Source organism: Amblyomma maculatum, chromosome 8 (genome assembly GCF_055883805.1).
Source record: "Amblyomma maculatum isolate TAMU_Amacu chromosome 8, ASM5588380v1, whole genome shotgun sequence".
NCBI lineage: Eukaryota > Metazoa > Arthropoda > Arachnida > Ixodida > Ixodidae > Amblyomma > Amblyomma maculatum.
The window spans coordinates 22520168-22539174 of NC_139351.1; positions in this window are offsets into that span (position 1 = coordinate 22520168).

The window sequence follows — 19007 nt, forward strand, 5'->3', positions numbered from 1 at the left end:
ATTGAGAGTCTCCTTCTTTTTTTTGCGCAGCCCGAAACGTTGGCCAACGGCGTGTCCCCAAATCAACTCAGAGCACTGTCCGTGGAGGAACTGAGCCCCGTGGACGGCATGCACCTAACCGTGTTGCGCACGCTGATCCGTTCAAGCAAATCCCTGCAATATTTCTGCTACGGAGGCCACACGCAGCGGCGGGTCGGACTGGCAGCGGCGCTTTGGGACTGCCGTACTCTGGAGCGAGTGGACCTGAATTTTGCGTCGTGCTCGGTCATGTGGGCTCTGGCCAACCTGCCGTCGTTGGTGAAACTACGAGTGCGCAGCACGGACAGCGATATGCAACACAACTTTCCTCGCTGCGCGTATGCCCAAACGCCATCGACGCCAAAGCCTCGAGGATGGGTGCTGAGCCTGTGCAAGCACTTGCTCACGGATCCGCGGCCTGCACCGGAGCCTAAACAGACGCTGCGCAAGGTACGCCTGTTACACGACGAACAAGAGTGCACTATAACTATGTGCGTTACTGCAGACGCGGACAACGAGCGACACACACACACGGACATTGTGCACGTGAACTGGCCGCCCAACTGCAAACGCAACGTGGCCTCGGCTGTGTTGCGACTGACCGAACTTTGCGACAGCGTGAGCATCACGCTGCGAGGCGCAGTCCGTTCGGACCTCTACGACGGCAACGTGGTGGCAGCCGTCGAGCGATGCGCGGCTACGTGCCGCCGCTTTTCGTTCGAGTCCAACGTGCCCTGGTACGGGACGTCTGTACGCGGAGGCCAAGCGACTCCTCTGCCCCTGCTGCTGCGCGCTCTCACGGCTGCAGCGACGAACGAGCGCGTTGAGAAACTGGCCCTGTTTGCCCGCGGTCCCGGAGCGGCTCCCCCCGTAACCACCGAGGGCCTGCACAAGCTACGCGTAGCCGTCGAGGCCGTGCAGGCTGGAGCGCCCAAGCTGCGAGTACTGCGGGGGCCCTGGGTGAGCGAACTCCCTTCCTCGACGTGGCGGTGCGAGTCTGCTAGCCTGCTGCTACGGCCCGATGCAGGGAACAAGGTAACGTCGTTGCTTGCTTGCTTGCCCCAATGGAAGCCTGGGCCGTAACGTCTATTCTTCGCGCAGGAACCCGCACACGCAAACGCGCTGCGATTCCGCAACTCTGCACTGTACTCGGACGCCGTGGACCTGGTGGCCTCGGACGCCTGGGACGCGGTGCCTTCGGCCCCCGAAGCCCTGGACAATCTCGGACGAATGCATGAGCACATCGTGGCAAGCGTGGCCGAGGCGAGCTGCTCGGCTCACGAATTTGTCAAGGCGGTGGCGACGCGGGCGGGCGGCGACACGTCGGAGGCGCGATTCCGCTGCAGCCGCTTTGCCCTGTGGGTGGCTGCCCGGCTTTGGGGTCCGGACTGCGGCAGTAGAGACAAGGTTGTATAGGTGACAAAGTATTCGTTCCCCCCGGTATGCGCGCTGTGACAGTAGTCTTTAGTGCGCTGACCGTCGAGGGGGCTAACTGGTCGCACTGGGAACGCGGGAGCGGGGCGATGCTGGAGGCGAGCCGCTGGCTGTAACGCCACCTAAACAACGGCCGCGACCCTTGTCCTAGTGCGTCTTGTTGCTCCGTCGAACGGTCACGTAAGCGGCATTGAGATGCCCGTTTCGCTAGCGGTATTGCAGCGCGCATTGCCGTTAGCGAAGTGGGCATCAAGAGGGCCGTTAAGGAGATGTGCGTGGGCTATGGAGCGTCGCCGCAACCTCTCCATCATCGGCCTTGCAAGGCGAGCGCGCTGTTGGCGGTCTTGCAACAACACGCTCGCCACTGCAACGCCGGTCTCGACAGTGCAAAGGAGCCAGTCCGGTGGAGCATGCTCGTGCACCATAGCGTCGACCACGGTGTGTTTGAAACTACACCAGGCCTGCGTCGAGTCTCTGGTGCATGAGCGTGCACTAAATTTCTCCGTGCGATTGCTCGCCGAAAGCGTCGTGGCCTGAGATCACCCGACCAGAGGTTCGTCACGACGGCTGTCGAGTGGTTGGGCTGTAGCTTCAACGGGGGTCGCCCCGCCACCGGTGAGTATCCGCAACGCACCTGCGATAGCGCTCCCGGCGTGCTATTCCAAATATCACAGGTGCGCTCCGGACACGGGTCAGTGGCGGGACTGCTCTTTGGCACGCGTTCACCGCTCACGCAAAGACTACGGTCATGTACGGAGTCTTCGGCCCGGGTGTAACTCGAACGCCTCCTCCCGGTTAACCACACGAGTGGAAACAGCCAGGATGAGGCGTTGGAGGAGAAACACTTTTAGCGCACTGCAAGGATGCAGTCGTCGCGACCCGATTGCGTAGATGTCTCCTTGCAGTGGCGTTGGCAGCGAGACGTCCGAACGCTAGGGCCACGCCAGTAGAGCCTGTGGGAACCTTTACTGGTGGGCCCGTTGGCTCGTACGATCCGCGACGCGGGTCAGCGGAACCGCCGGGTGTGTAGGATTCAGGGGCCAGGTTACATGGGCGAGCCTGTCACGCCGCGAGCAGTCTGGCCGGTCTCGGATCGCAGACGCCGCCCCGCTCTGCCGAGACTCTCCAGCTGAGGAGCGTCTCAGCCGGGGACGGCGCGGCTGCGACCCGCAGTTGTCGCACTCGCTGGCAGCGCGTCAGGTACGTCGACGCACCCTGGCACTTTGGATCCTATACATCCGGCGTCGCTGGCTCTCTTCGCAGATCGTCCGCATCAACGGGTAGGCCCTAGCGCTGCTCGTACCGGGGAGAACACCGGTGTTACACCGGCAGTAGCGTAACGGTCCCCCTCCCGCTGCTCACCGGCTGCCGTTCGCGCTCTCTCGCGAGCGCGCGCTTCAATAGTTGTAAATAAAGAATATGTGTACTTGAAAGCCTGCGTGGTTTCCTCTTTTTTCGGCGTGCGACGCTGCCGTCACACGTTAACATGACTGTGGGGGCGACGGTGATGGATGGACTGCATTATGTGTCGCGCCCTTGCGGCCTTACTCTCACTGTGCACACAATCATGGTGTCAGCACTACGCCGACTACGCCGACCAAAGTGCCCGTTTAGGCATTGTTTACCTTGACCATTGAACGCTGACGCCGCTATCCGACACCGCGCCCAGCCAAGGCTAAAACGAACTTTCTCACGGCCGTCGGCACAACGCACGAAACCGTAGAGCAAGATCACGTGAGGAGAGAGGGCGAGCCGTCTCTGACGTGTGTGTGTGACTGGTGTACGTGTCGTTACCAGGGATTCAAGCGTGGGAAGAACGGTGTGAGGGTGTGAAATGTGAATACCGAGAGAGTCAGTGGAAGCTGGACGGAGCGATAGAACGGACGCATAGCAACAGCGGAGTTCGCACAGGCGTGTTCCTCTTGCGGACTGACATCCACCTAATTTCCTAATGCGACCTCAATAAATCAGTTCTTCTTGTTTATTTTGTTTCGGTTCTGGGAATGGAGTCGACTCAGGGGGCCCATCGCGCGTCAATTGCGTCAGAGACTGGGAGACATCGCGGCAGATTACGTCGCGAGCTTGTTGCGGTTTGCAGACGTCGCAACGACTCCCTCTTCCCCTTGCCCAGAATGACCGCCCTTCTCCGAGAGCAAAGTAGCTGTGACCGCCCCCTTCTACCATGTAGTCGTAGTCGGGGCGACACACATATTAGAGCTGCTAATCACAGACCCCCATTTAGTGTAGACCATGTATCCCCCGTGCAGCGGAGAATTGGAGTGCTGGCTCTGCCACCCCGTGGGATTCGCCAGCGTGTGCCACGCGCTGGGGCCGGCTGTCACGCTCGGCTTTCTCGAGCAACCCATCGCACATTACCTGGTCCGAGCAGGGACACTTGTTCGCGGCGCGCGGCCTCTGCCCGGGACCGTATTTGCGCCGTGTCTGGTGGTGTTCGACGACGGTAATGCTCTCGAGAATGCCGACGACCGTAGTATCGCCCAGTCGTTGCAAGTAGCACTACAACTGGCCCGGAACCACCCCTGTATTACTGCTGTAGTGGTCGAAGATGCAAACGGGGAAGAGCTCAGCTACGAGTGTCAGCAACTCTTTCTCCAATTGCTCTTTGGATGTCGCGAACGCTGGGAAGCCGTGCGCCTGAGCAACGTGGGACTGCCGGCCTGCGAACCCGCCGCCGAACACAAGTTGACGGAGATCGGAACGCTGGCGCTGGAAGACGTCCGCATGCAGTCGTCCGCGATGGTGGAAGCGCTGGCCAGAGTGACGCGCAACTCCTGTTTGCTGTGGAGCAACGAAATGGCGAATACGGCACTGTTGACGTGTTCCGTGCTCGACGCGCTGTCATCAAATTCACTGCGTAGTCTGAACGTTAGTGCGGGGTTGGCGGTTAGCGCTGGATGGGGGAACGGTTGCCCGTTTCAAAGTCTGGCCGCGTGCATGAAACGCAACGCGTCTACGCTGCGCAAGGTGCGCATGTTCATCAGCCCCGTTTGCTCGAATCTGAATCCCATCTGCGAGAGCCACCACACGCAAATGTTGGTGGAGGCGCTGTCGCAATGCACAGAACTTTGGGACTTGAGTCTCAACTACAAGATGTGCGTGAATTCCGTCAACTTTAGCCACATGCAGTCGCTCCGCGTATATCGCCCCGTAACGGGCATCGCGGATCCGAGATGCCTGCCTCAACTGCGCGCCATGGACCTCGTGGAGAACGACTCGGAGGCCTGCTACGTCTGGATGCACGACCGAATGCCACGGCCCCGGGAAAGCATCGACGAGTGGGTATACGACATCAGAAAATGGATAATTGAGCAAGACCCGGGCGCACCTCCTCCGTGTGCCGTTCCAGTCAAGTTGCACACGATTGAATGGGGGGGGGGGTACATTTGTAAGCTTCATAGTGCACGAGATCAAGACGCCGGACACGTATCGGCTATGCGTATCCGAGCTTACAGATGAAATTGCAGAAGGCCCACTGTCGTACACTCTGGACCGGATCACGGCACTGCTGGTTTCGTACGGCGAAAACAGCATCGTCAACATAGTGGAAGCAATAGATTGCGGTGCGGTCGACGAGAATGCCGCGGCTATGGCGCGATGCGTCGAAGCGGCGGGCAAGGAATTTGTCGTCACAGTCACCAGTACGACCAAACAGACGAAATCGTGGGATATGAAGCCGGTTCTCGAGGCTACCGCCCGAAATCCTGACCTGAAGACATTGGACATTTCATTTGTGAGCGCAATGGGCAATCCTCTACCGTTCCCGGCTCCCGCAGCCTCGGTAAGTACGGCATTTCTCGAGTTGCGAGGCAACGTTTGCAATGTGGCTCACAACGTGGTTCCTTTCGTTTTCGCAGGTGTCCCGCTTCCTGGCCACGACTCGAGTCGAGTGTTTGGGCGGTTCAAGTTTCAAGATGCTATGTGAGCAGCAGGCGTCCGAGTTGTACAACAACCGGTTCCTGCTCGACAACCTCGTCTATCCTACAAGGGCCAACTACCCTCCCAACGACGGCGGGATCCGCTGGTACAGTTCGCCAATGGACATGCTGTGCCTACGCAACCGAAGCGCAATGCACGCCGCGGCAGTGTTGGTGTCCAGGTGTGGCGATCCCCAAGGACTGCAACGCACGGCAGACTTGCTCGACCGAACGTGCGACGATCACAGGAGGAGCGTCTTGCAGTACGCCATCGAAACTGCAGATCGTCGGCGAAACTGCGCTTCCTTCGTGAAAGCCATCGAAATGTATATAGATCCATCGTTGGATTACATCGCGGACGAACATCGACGTGCCCGCGCGCTTATTGCACAGTTTGGCAAGCTAGTGACTCGGCGCTTCTGGCACCTCAGTCGCATACGGGGGGAATTTGGCAACACAAGTTTGGGACTGTTGCCCGCAGAGTCGCTCGTAGCAATAGCCCAGCATTTACATCTGAGCGACATTCTCGGTGTCCAATAAAGAAATATGTGTGTATCTCTCTGTGTGTGTCACTCGCGAAATAATGGCATACGGCGCTGCTTCGCCACCCAACTCTTTATTTCAAAAATTAGTGGTCGCCGTCATTGTCCGGAGTACTGCGCTGCTTCTTGGGAGGGAGGCGGCGATGAGGGGTCGGATCTTTGCGGTAACGACGGTGCTGGTCCGGCACGATGTGAAACACGGGCACGAGCGGTGGCGGCTGAGGCAGAGGACGCGTGCCGAGCCTGATAGCTTCCTCAACCTGTTTCCAGGCTGGGTGACGTTGCAACGGGGTGAGCTGTGCGCCCACGTTGTCCGTCATGGCCTGCAACATAGATAGCGCATTGTTGGTTTGCGGTGAGGACGGCAGGACCGGCACGATGCGCTTGGCCGGTGGCAGCGGAGACGGCGGCGTCGAGCGCTTCTCGCTCAGGCCAGCCACGAGCAGATGATGCATTATTGAAATCTCGCTGTCGCTGCACTGGCACGCGACGCTGACTTGCGTCGGAGTGCGGCCCCACTCGGCTTCCTCGGCGTCTTGCCACTGCGTCTCGGCGTCGACGGTGGCGGCGTCCTCGGTGTTCGTGCCGCGGTCCCGAAGTCGACGGTGAGCAGTCTGGGAACGCACGTTGCTTGTGCGCACGTGGGAGCTTTGGCAGGCAGCGTTTGCCGCGGGGGCCAGCAGCGCAACCTGGGTGGCCCGTTCGTAGGTGAAATGTCGCGGACGCACTTCAGTAGAGACGTTGCGAACACGCAGTGGCAGCGTTTGCGTGCCAGAGTTTCGCGTGGCAGCCAAGCGGTGATCCCTAGCGTAGTGGGCCGCCATCCACTGTTGCTGTTGCATGGCCGTGGCTAGCATGGACCACTGGAGCCACTGCTGATGCTGGCTCGCAGCTAACCATTGGGTCATGGCATGTGGCAACGGCGGAGGCAGACAGTATTGCCAGAAGAAGCTCGGAGAGGGGTGCTGCTGCTGCTGCTGAGGAGGCTGGACAAGCACGGGCGCAGAGTCCCTAGGCGGCAGCGGAGGTGGGGGAGGCAACGGTAGCAGCGCGCGCCGGTTTCCCTGATTGGGACTCATGCTCCAACGTCCACACTGCACTCGCTCTCGTGTCGCGTCGCGCGAGCACGCCTGCCATCTATGTCCTCCCGAGAGTGACGCGATACCACGCCCCGGAGGTTCAGCGAACATCAACTCTGAAACTAGCTCGTCGACGACGCGTGCGCCGATGACGCGCAACTGGTGAAAGCCTCGTTATAAGGAAGCCACCCCAGTTCTCCGCCTCAAGAATTTTGCCAAACATGACGGTGTTTCTGAACTTGTCGCGCAATCTGCCCCGCCTCGACCTGTCGATTCTAGGGGATTTGACTCGCGGCTCTACAAGCTTCGAGCTCGCCGCCGCCGCATTTGCCGAGCACGATCCTCTTCCGCGACTGGGCGCGCACGTTGCGCCCTCAGCGCTAGGCTTACTGCGTCCGAACCTCGTCTACTATTTTGGCGTCTCGACGGCGTCCGTCGAGCGAGGGAGCGCCGTGCAAGTGGAGCACGCGAGTGGGCCGCTGTATCGCATCGCGCCTCAGGGCACCGTCGGCTACTCGCTGGACAAGGAATCTCTCCAGGAAAAGAGGCCTTGGTTCGTGTACGTCATCGAGGCGCACACGCGCTACCCGGTGTGCACGCTCGACTGGCTCGTACTTGCAAGCGACGCGTGCCCGCTGTCCTACGGGCCGCCGCTCGCTTTCCTCGGCCTCGACTGGCGCGAGGACGTTGAGCGCGTTTCGCCTATTTCGCCTTCCATACACCCGGTGAACTGCTTCAGCTATACGCGTTGGCACCTGCGAGAGCGGGGCCGCGCAAACGACGAGCCCACCGCGGTCGCGCACGGGCGCAGCGAGGCCGTTCTCCGCGGCCGCGCTCCTCCGCTGCTCGTGGAGCCGGAATATCTGCGGCTGCTAGCCCGCTGTCGAATACAGGAAGACGAAGGGAACGGCCTGACAATCACCTAGGTGGCGCAAACACCGAGCCTGACCACTCTGGCCGCGAACCTGGGCTGCGCGGCGCTCGCCCGCCGACACACAGGCGTGGACGACTTTGTGACACGAATGCCCGGCGACTTTTTCGAGCTGTGCGTGACGCTGGGCATTTCCGAGCACTGGGCCGTAGACACTCTAGCAAAAAGGTACGCGCAACTGGAACAGGTCGTTTACGCGACCGGTGGAAGCAGCGGGCGCGAGGAGTACATCGCCCGGGCGCTGGCCCGGCTGGCCGCGCGGGTGCAGGCCGGCCACGAGGAGCGGTGCCTGCCTGTGACGTCGGCCTTCTACAACACGGTGTACGCCTGCGGCCGAATGCTGACCGGCGGCGCGTGGTTGAACGCCTGGCTGACCAAGCGCGTTATCGACGAGCACAGCACGAGCACTTGTAACAACGAGGAGGACCTGTACAAACGAATCACAGAGCGCGTATGAACGGAGCCGTCATGCTCAACGCATACGACGTAAACGAAGAGTACAAGGCATACGCGTGCCTGGCTGCAGCCCTGCGCGAAATGCCTCTTGTGGGTCCGTCTTGTTGAAAGAAAAAGAGATTGAACACGGTTCCTGTGTGTGTTACTATACCAATCCTGCGCTCCGCGAGTGCACAATGGTATCATTACAAAATAGGAGTGTGCTAGCTCCCCGTGTGTGTACCATTACAAAAATAGAGCGCTAGCTCCTCGTGTGTGTGTATCGTTACAGAATAGCAGTGGTAGCTCCCCGTGTGTGTACCATTACAAAATAGGAGCAGCTCCTCGTGTGTGTGTAGCATTACAAAATAGGAGTGCAGGAACTGTCGAGCGCTCCTCGGGTACACACACATAGGAGTGCAGGAGCAGTCGAGCGCTCTTCTAGTACACACACAATTACAAAATAGGAGTGCAGGAGCAGTCGAGCGCTCTTCTAGTACACACACAATTACAAAATAGGAGTGCAGGAGCAGTCGAGCGCTCTTCTAGTACACACACAATTACAAAATAGGAGTGCAGGAGCAGTCGAGCACTCGCCGAGTACATTCGGAACCCTCCCCGTGTGTCTAGGGTGTCTAGCTTTGCGACCACCCAATTGCTGAGCACTCGTATGCGTGCGGCCATCGTTCCGGGGGGAACCGGTGGTTAGGATGGGCGGAGGAAGGCAACGGAAGCCAATGCGAAACATGGCCAAACCCAAACCCTAATACAGAGCCCTCTGTTTCCCGACGGCTAGCACCCCCCCCTCCCCCCCGCAACCGCGCACGCGGCTCGAATTTACAGTCCTGAGCTTCATCGGCTGCGTGGCTATCACGGGGGTGGAGTGCGTTGACGAACCGAACGAGCATCAAGTCTCGGGTGGCTGTCGAGTGGAGTCCCAGCACGGGTAGCAGAGGACCGGTGTACGTTCGCACCGAAATCCTCCTGAGAAGAGGGTCCCTAGCGGAATGGGGAAACCTCGTGTCTGGCGGCACACTGACTGGTGCGATTCATTCCCCTCTCTAAGTGCTAGCAGGATCGCAGTGAGGTTGGTAGGAAAGCGAACGGATGACGGCACGCGAATCGCATAGCTGTCAGATTTCTCAAAGGCCCGCACGAGCGCGCGTCACACTCTTATCGTTGCCAGGGGCCCGGGTAGCGGTAAGAAGTGTGGCGTCGGGGTCAGTTGGTACCGAGCGCAAACGCGGGTCGTAGACTGTTTGTAGGCCGGAGGACGTCTACGATAATAACCAGCACCAGCGTGGCGTGTGCGCGCGATTGCGCTGGGCGTAAGACACACACTTCTCGCGTCGCGCGTAACCGCTTCCCCTGTTGCTGGAATGTGTTTGTGTTTCCCTTGACTGGTCGCGCAGTACGTGTTTGTAATTATGCGCGTGAAGAGGAGCGAAACACTAGCGCCGCCCGCGCGCTTCTATATCTTTGCCAGCTGTGGGGGCTGCTTATTCGTTCTTGTGAGACCGGCAAGGAAAATGTCTCCACTACTCTCATTGTTACTCGTGCTTCTTTGTGACCACGTCATCGCCGAGGATCGCGCACTCTACGAGATGGGGCCCACGCTGCGCGAATATGCGGCTCGAGTCGCACCGGGATACTTTCGTGGCGGGGATGCCGATCTGTTTGTGGAGCACGACTTGTACCTGACGCGGCTGGCCAACTACGAGATGCACAGTTGCGACGACGGTCCCGCAGACGAGTGCGTGCTCCTGGACATCGAAGGAGGATTCGAAAGCCGCTCCAGGAAGCACGTCGAAACGGACCCCGTGCAAGTGCTCCAGTGGGTCAACAACAAGAAGCAAAGGGTTCCCTGCAATTCTGATCATCTGTCCACGTACGTTCTGGCCTACAATGTCATGCGCGGCAAATTCGAAGTGCACGACGCGACGTGGATGCTGGCCACGTTTGACGCGTGGGGCATGAGCGTTCCCTTGAGTTTCGAGGACGATATTCAGCTGTGCACGAGCAATCCGCGAGAGCGACGGCGAATCGAAATGCAATGCCACGTTAGGGCCGACGGTTCCATGTACGTCGTGCCTGTGGCCTCGGTGCTGTTTGTGCCCCTGCTTCAGCTAAGCGTTTCCTGCGAGCCCAAAAGTCTGCCCGCGACCGAGCTGCTCTTCAACGCCACGGGTTACTGTCCTCTGAGCAGTGCATCGGGCACGGTTTCGGTGGGATCCAACGCCAGTCCTGCACTAGGATGCAGCGGCGACTTAGTCCAGGTGCGTGCGCGACGTCTTCCGTGCCCCCCCCCCCCCATTCACCCCCGTCTTCTTTCTTCCTAGGTACGCAAGGCTAGATACACTTGTTCGCGAGCCGGCACTTGGAACCTGTTGGAGGGACTGCTGTGCGAGCAAGCGTGCGCCGTCCAAGTGGTGCCCGACGTCGGACGCAACGTTGCAACCATGCCGCCCCTGTTGGGGCTGGACGGTCGCGAATACGGCTTCACCGTCCGCTGCAAAGAAGGGATGCTCGTGAACGGCCTGTACGAGTCGCTCCAGGTGCTGTGCGACGGACCCAATGGCACGGTGACCGCCAACCTGGCAGAAATGTGTCAGTTACCGCTTCGCTGCCCGGCAATGTGGTACATGTCGAACGAGTTTGCGTTGGCGGAAGCAAACAAGAGCTCTGCCGTGCTTCGCTGGCACAGCTACCCAACTCTGTCAAACTCTTCCTTGGTATTGCAAGTGGGCCAAATGCACGTGCTCTCTACGGATGAAGGAGCGGGCTCGGCATGGCGCGCTCCGGGCCAACACGGGATGGCGGCTCTGTATATGCGCTCGGCCGGCGTTACACACGGTAAGAGTTGGGTGGGGGGGGGCGGCATTGAAGGGGTGTCGTGTAACTGCCTGGCTTTTGCAGGTCCGATGCTGACGGCCGACCAAGTGAAACGTGCGGTCGCGCGGCTGCACGTTCGCAAGCCGGACAACTGGGCTCCGCGCATGCGGCTCTACCAGTTGCACCCCAAAGAAAAAGCGCTAGCTTTGGTGTGGCCGGCGTCCGCCACGCCCAGGCTCGTGGGCACAGTGGTGTACCGGGACCCGCGTTGGTTCCTGAGGCAGCCGGCGCACGTCATGTTCTACGAGGACGCCGTGGCCTGCCAGCACGAGGACGGCAGTCGCAAACTCATACCCGTGGGTTACGGCAGAGTCGAGGCGTTCGCCGTCGGAGCCATGTGTAACGGCGGCAATCGCCAAACCATGTCTCTGCGCGAACCGCTCGCCGCGCTGCTCTACACGCTCAACGACGAAACGGGCGAGCGGTGGCACGGGGTCGTGTGCGGCGGAAGCGAGATGAGCGTGCGGGTGCCTTTCCCCAGCGGCCGACAGACGGTGGATAACGGCACGGGCGTCCACTTTGCGTACCTGCCATCGGCGACGACCGGGAAACCCAGGGCCGGCACGCTCGTCGGCGTGGTCGATTTTCGCCGCTGGATCTCGGTGGCGTCGAGCACCCTGTTTAGCGATTCGTGGGCTTCGGGCCACATCACTGTATACGGCGCCGAGGCGGTGTACGAGGCCGTGTGCGGGGCGTCCGCGTACGGGGTGGCTCACGTCGATCCCGTGGATGGCACCTTCGAAGTGACTGCCCGGAACAGCTACTACCTTCCCCGAGACCCCGGAAACGGCACGGACAACGTTACAGAGATGTACCTGTCTTCAGGCGGCGACAGCCAGGCTGCAGCGCATCACTACGAACCGGGCCTGGTCATGTACGGCGAGGGCCACGGCGTGGGATCGTGGGCTCCGCGACAGCTACCGCCCGAATTGCGCTACGGAGATCATCACACCTTGCTGTTGGTGGTTGCCGTGTTGACCGTATTTGCGGTCGTGTGTGCGATAGTTGTGTTGGTCGTGTTTGTAGTTGTCACGAACCGCATATACAAGTACGTGACCGATAACAATGGCACTACCAGTGAATCGTTGCTGCTGCGCGTGTTGCCTAGCGAATGAAATAATAATAAAGACGACACCGAGTATCCGTGTGTGTGTTTCTTTATTAGGCGTCCATCACCACGGATGGCCCGTGTCTGCGAGCACGGCGAGCTTGCCGATGCGGCCTAGATTTCTTTGCAGGAGTTCGGCAAAGCCGCTGCACAGCCAGGCCGCCTGGTCGGGGCTCGCGCAGCCGGCCGCGTGCATGACCGCTTCGACGAATTCCTCCCGGTTCCTGACGGCTACGGCCAGGCTTAGCAGCTCGGGCGAAACGGGGAAGAGCAGACAATGAATGGCGGCTGCTCGGGCGACCTGCAAGAGCAATTCTTTTAGCCCCTTGCGGCCTTACTGTATCGTCGCGTACCATGACCGCGGCACGAGAAAGACGATGCCAGTAGTGTAGATCGTGAATGGATAGATCTGCATTGTCGGCGCGAACCCGGGCCAGCGTGCAGTTGCCTTCTAGTAGGCTCGCTGCGTCCAGAGCCCGTAGCGGATCGGCGAAGCGAATCCCTTCGACGGTGTGTAAAGTGCGGCTGCACAGGAGTGCGGCAATTTGGCTATCGGATCCGGCCCAGGGCATCTTGTCTGCCGTGTGCAGTACCAGCTTGCGCAGAGTGCGATTGTTGGCAGCCACCGAAAGCGCCTCGGCCAGGCTGCGCACGGCTACGAGAGCGTGCGCCTCGAACGTAGTGCACAGCGCCAGGCAGTCGCACAGCGCTCGCTCGTCGTCGCTCGTGGCAAACGAAGGCAGGGCCGACAACAGCCTTATCGTGCAACTGCCGGGCAATCCCGTGCGAGCCAGAATCAGGGCGTCCCGCAGCCAGGTGGCCAGGGACACGTTTGAAGAAGCAGTTGGGTCTACGTTGAGCACGACCTGCATATATAGAGCGCACGCTTAGTTGTTAGCCAGCTACGGCGTAGAGTGGCGCCTACCTTGACGGAGAGCCTGGGCTTCCTATGTGTGGAGACGCGAGAGCCAAGCACCAGGGTCTCTAGGTCCAACTCCAACGTAATGTGCAGGTGTAAGGCATCCAGCGCCACTTCGAGCAGGCGCGCTCCGTACGGGATCGGGGTAACTTTCACGATGCCCCGTCCAAATTGTTCGCGTAGCAACGCGAGCCAAGCGTGCAATTCTGGCAGCAGCGGGGCCGACTCCGAGGTCCCGTAGTATGCGTCGGTGGCGTCGATCTCCCTCAGATCTGGCATGACTCCCGGCCATTCGCGCAGCACCATTTCCCAGGCGAGACGACAGACGGCGTCCAGCGTGTTGAAGCCCTGGTGCGCGTGAAGAACGAGCGATCGCAGACGGGGGAGTTCCGCGGCGGCCCGCACGTACTCGCTGACATTGCCGTAGATCTGGAAGGAAGGAAAGAGTTTACGAACGAACGAGAACGGCCAACCAAATATTCTACTCACGTGAAGCACCCGCAGTTGCATGCAGGAAGCTAGTGCCAGGCGCTGTCCCGCGTCGCATGCCTGGGCTTCCTTGCAGCAGTGCAAATAGTTTGGCCCCACGCGAAGCTCCTGCAAGCTGTACGAACAGCGGGAAATTGCCACGGTGGCGTACGTGACGAGACAGGGAGCTTGTTCTTTGTCTTCTTCGACGTAGAGCGGCAGCCCTTCTCCGTAGGACAGATCGAGCGAGAACGGGGTCGGTGCCACGAGCCCCAGCGCTCCGGCTAGCGTGCGGGGCGACAAGAGCGAATTGCAGACGGGCTTGAAATCGACCGTTTGCCGAGAGCCAGCCACCAGCTCACCGAGGATGTTCCTCGCCGGCTCCGATTCGTGGCACGAGACGTGGGCGAACAAGTGCTCGCACGTTGGCACGGCTTCGCCGTCCCCCGTTAGAACGCCGTGTAGCCGGTACACTCCCCTGTGTCTGCGCTCCCGAGAATTGATAATTGCTTGCTGGCAGCCCATGGCGACGGCGGTGCCGATGTGCACGTTTTGCAGACTGATGCGTTGGTAATCGTGACCGCAGCGCAGCAGCGTGCGCAGGAGAAGCACCGTGTCGTAGTGGTCACACACGATGTCGTAGACGCGAACCTGCGCTATGCACGGATGCTCCAAAATGAGGCTCTCGGCCAAAAGTGAAACGCCGGTTCGGTCTCCGAGCGGAGCGAGACATTCGTTACTTCCGGGCAGACAGCCGGTCACACATAGGACTAGATCGAAGGGCCCCGCGCGGCATCCGGGTGGCAACGAAAATCTCGGCGTCCCCGCATCGTATGGAGTGTTGACAATTCCTAATTGCACGTGAAGTCTCTCGCCGTCAGCCGCGCTGCAAAGAGAGGCTAGTTTGGCCGAAGTCGCCCGAAAGCCTGCGACGGATCGAAGCCAGCACTTGTCGGTGCCGCCGCAAACAGCCATGCCCGCCGGTGTTGTGTCGTCAGGCCGTTATCATCGAGAGCCTTCGCCGTCGGCGGCTATTGCTATCTGCTGCTACTGAAATGTTGCTCCTTCTGTAGCCACCGCTGAGCGGATGTTCTGTGCGCGCCCGCCTCTAACGCGCGGCGCTGCCGCGTGGATAAGGAAATAGAAGGAGGTCGTCCGAGGAGAGCGGATGGGGAGAGGGGGGCCCGTAATATGCACCCTCTTTATTTGGAGTTCCCGTGTGGTTAGGTTAGGTTAGTTCATAGGAAGGGAAAGGCGCAGTATCTGTCACACTTGCTCTGTGGACACCTGAACCGCGTCGAATGGAACGGAAGATGGTGGGAGCGAAAGTGGAAAGAGAGAAAGGGGAGGCGTAGTGGAGGGCTACGGAGAATTTCGACCACCTGGGGATCTTTAACGTGCGCTGACATCGCACAGCACACGGACGCCACTTCGTTTCGCCTCCATCGAAACGCAGCCGCCGAGGTCGGGTTCGAACCCGGGAACTCCGGCACAGTAGTCGGGCGTCTTACCACTGCACCACCCCGGCGGGGTAATTCCCGTGTGGGCAGGGTTGAGAGAGAAAGGTGCTAAAGAGAGAAAGGAAGTGGGTTTGCATCCATAGAATGCCAGTTCCTGATTACAAAAAGACCACTCTTACTGAAAACAGAGCTATTATAAGGTAGTAAAGAATAATAACAGAAATACAGGTATCGCCACCACAGCCAAACGGCCGAGGCTCGCAACTACAAATCACGTGACGCGCTAGGGATCCCGGATGCTGACAATGCGAATTGCGTTGCATGATTGAATGCGGTAGTACGTTTTTTCTCAAACACGATAACATGCATTTATCACAGGTAAACGACAGCGAAAAGACAGCAGAAATATAGCCAGACCAATATAAAAATATACTTGGCGGCGCCACAGGTGCCCACTTCAGTTTCGGTTATGTTTCGGCGTGGGTCCGCCTTATCCACTTCGTGCGTAGTTTCGTTTTACCCGCGGCGCCTGAAACACGAGCTCGGAGCAGCGGATGCGCCTAACCTAAGTGCTGATCGAGGATCATCACTCTGCACGCACCTGCGAAGTATTTTCGTGAACTTTTCAGCAGTTTACATCACGCTCAAGCACTGCGCGCTGCTTAGTGCCCCTGTGTGCGACGCTCAAATCCAACGTGCGCGGACGGCAGTACGTCGTAATCTCCTTTTTGAGCGACAAAAATCAGCACCCCCACCGCGTCGTCATCACGTTTTTGATCCGCAACAGTACAACACCGTTCAGCTGGATGGAAACTGCTGCTACGGCAACAAAAAAGGCTGGGCAATGCGATGTCGTAGGCTGTCCGAACAGCCGCGCCGTGTCACAGCGAGATAGCCGCACTGCCGTTGACGTCGCTTACCATAAGGTGCCAAGAGATGAGCCGCGGCGCTCGGCATGGTTGAATGCGGTACCGCTACGAAAATGCAGAGGCGTTGCACCACTGCACGCAAAGGTGTGTTCTCTACATTTTCGTACAGAAGACTATGCTTACAATCCGGCCGTGAGAGATATCTTCGGAGTTCCCCGGATGCGCCGTCAACTACTCCCTGGTGCAGTTCCCTCCATACAACCAAGAACAAGCGTGCAGCAGCCCTCAGTGGATCGTGGGGACACCAGTTCTGTAAATACCAGCCTACTTCTTCCGGGAGCATAACAATGCCTCAAGAAAAATAATGCACGAACTCCAAAACTCCGATGATGCGGTTAATAGGCTAGGTTTCTTCAGCTATAGTAGTCGTCATATTCATGACATTTTTCATGAAGTGCATGTTGAAATAAATATGCCTGAAATGAGACTCGTCTCTTGGATTTTAAGATCCGTAGTGAGAGCTGCAGGAGCAAATTTAACCACATTTATGGCTACTGCTGCTAAGCTGACAGAGTTATCACTGAAATCAGGCGGCTACAATAAGCTTTTTGTTCTGTTATTTTTCTCTGTGCCTTAATTTAGCTTCTCTCAAAGCTCCTTTTATTATCCTTCTTTAGTCATTGAGAGTATAAATTTACCGTTCAAGTACTTCATCACTTACCAGGCTTGTCACATAGCTTACAGCGCTTTTAATTATTGCTCATTTGCCTTCCAGCAGGACACTCTTCACACAACAGGTCATGGAGCTAGCACATCCTCGCAAGGGCATAAAGAGGTAAACCATAACACACTCGCCATCCCTGTGTGCCTGTCGAATTGTGCCAAGTTGTCACAATATGCAGTATTCTGCATTTTTACATCTCACCAACTGTGGTTTCCAGGCTAACATTGCCACAATTGATGACGAAGACAGCATAATTTATGAAGAACATGAAGAGGTAAGCTATGAGGCCCCATCATTTATTTATATGCATTCCTCAAGTCATTCATCCTGCATCACAAAATTGTGCATGCAATGAATGTAGCTAAAGAACCTAATTGCTATTCAATTATGACAGGGCTCATCAACTGGTGCCAAAAGCTTGGCAGTAGCGACTGATGCTCCACAAACGCCCCGCTGCACCAATTTGCACAACGTAGCTGTGCAGGTTCGTTTGCCCGTCCGGAACACAGGTAAGTCCAGACATGTGTTATTTAGTGCTGCCAGGAGCATTCTGGCTTCTATAGCAAAGGTGAAATTCTTGCCTCTTTGTTTATACTGTAAAAAATATCAAACATACAACTTCCTGTACTGCATTCAGTACCAATGCTTCCCCTATGCTGCCTAGCAGTTAAGTTCAGTTCACTTGTTCAGTCGTGTTCGACTCTTCGTGACCCTATGGACCATGTCACGCCTCGCTTCCGGTCTCTCACTATATTCCTAACATCACATAACTTCATCTGCAGTGCCTCGAGGATGCCATCTAACCACCGCGTTCGCTGCCTACCCCTTCTCCGGCGACCCTCAACCTTTCCCAACATCAAATCTTTCTACAGCGACTCCTCTCTTGTCATGAGATGACCAAAGAGCTGAGCCTAGCAGAAAATAATAATGATAAACTTTAATCTCGTTATGTTTACAAACTAGTGCAGGAACACCAAAGCCACAAGTGGGCTTGTAGGGTTTCAATGGGCAGCAGCGACAACCCAATGAAATGGGATGTACCCGTGCAGACAAAAATAAAAGAGCACGCTATTTCTTTTTAAAACTTTTCGCGCGTTGCATAATTGCAACTGGCAGCCGTGGTATGAGCGAACTGGTAATAAACGCCCACACACTTTTACTTGGGCAAATATTGTTTTCGTATCTCCAGTGCAGAAGCGATTTTTAATTTGAACGGAAAAGCGTGCTCCGTTTACTTATGTCCGCACTTGTACAGTTTGTAAAAAATACATATATTAAGGAGTTCCAAGTCCATTAAGGAGGTTCTTTGCACATCTTTAGAGTTTGCAATCTCGCAGGGGATGCGATATTCTCACCCTTCTCCCTCACCCTATACGTTTTTTCAAGAGCAATGAGGCAAATCCCTAGGGCTGTATATTTTTGACAACAAATACTGTATTTGATGATGCTCAATGGAAAGGAAAGAATCAGAAGGGTAAATGAAAAGACATCATGCTACCAAAAGTAAATCACATTAGCATGTTTGCACAAGTTTGCATTCAGTTCCTGCAGGTGCTTAGGCAGAAAATTAATTTTCAGGTCTGAAAATTAAAGATTTCATTAACGTTGAATGCCTATCCACTCTTTTTTTTTATCAGACATGAACTACCACACTAACTGATGTGGCATTTGTTGCAGTGATATTACAAAGTGTCTAATGGAGTACTTCGTTTTCTTGATTTTAGCGGTTCAGGTGAACACTGAACTCAAGGAAAAAAAAGACCAAGCAGTTCAAACTACTTTTGTTCAAGAATTCCCTAGCTCAACACCAGTGAAACGTCCTCGCCTGGATGAACCGCAGTCCAGCCCAATAACGTCACCCGACGTTTCACCAGTACACGTCCAAAGTGATGACTCTGACATGTATGAACCAACTGATTCTACGTGGACGTCAGACGACACATTGGAAGATGAGTAAGTACAATGGACCGCATGAACATACATCACCAAGTTGTGCTTTGAAATTTCTGGCTGAAAATACAACCTGCTGTTTCACTTTTGAAAGGTGTAAAACAACTGATCGACACAAGCACATGCATTCACACTATAACAGAAGAAGCTAGTATCACTAAGCTTACATAATAATGATAGTTACGTAGAGTGCTATAAGATCTTTGTGGGAAAGCCGTCATTGTTAACAGTACAAATCATATA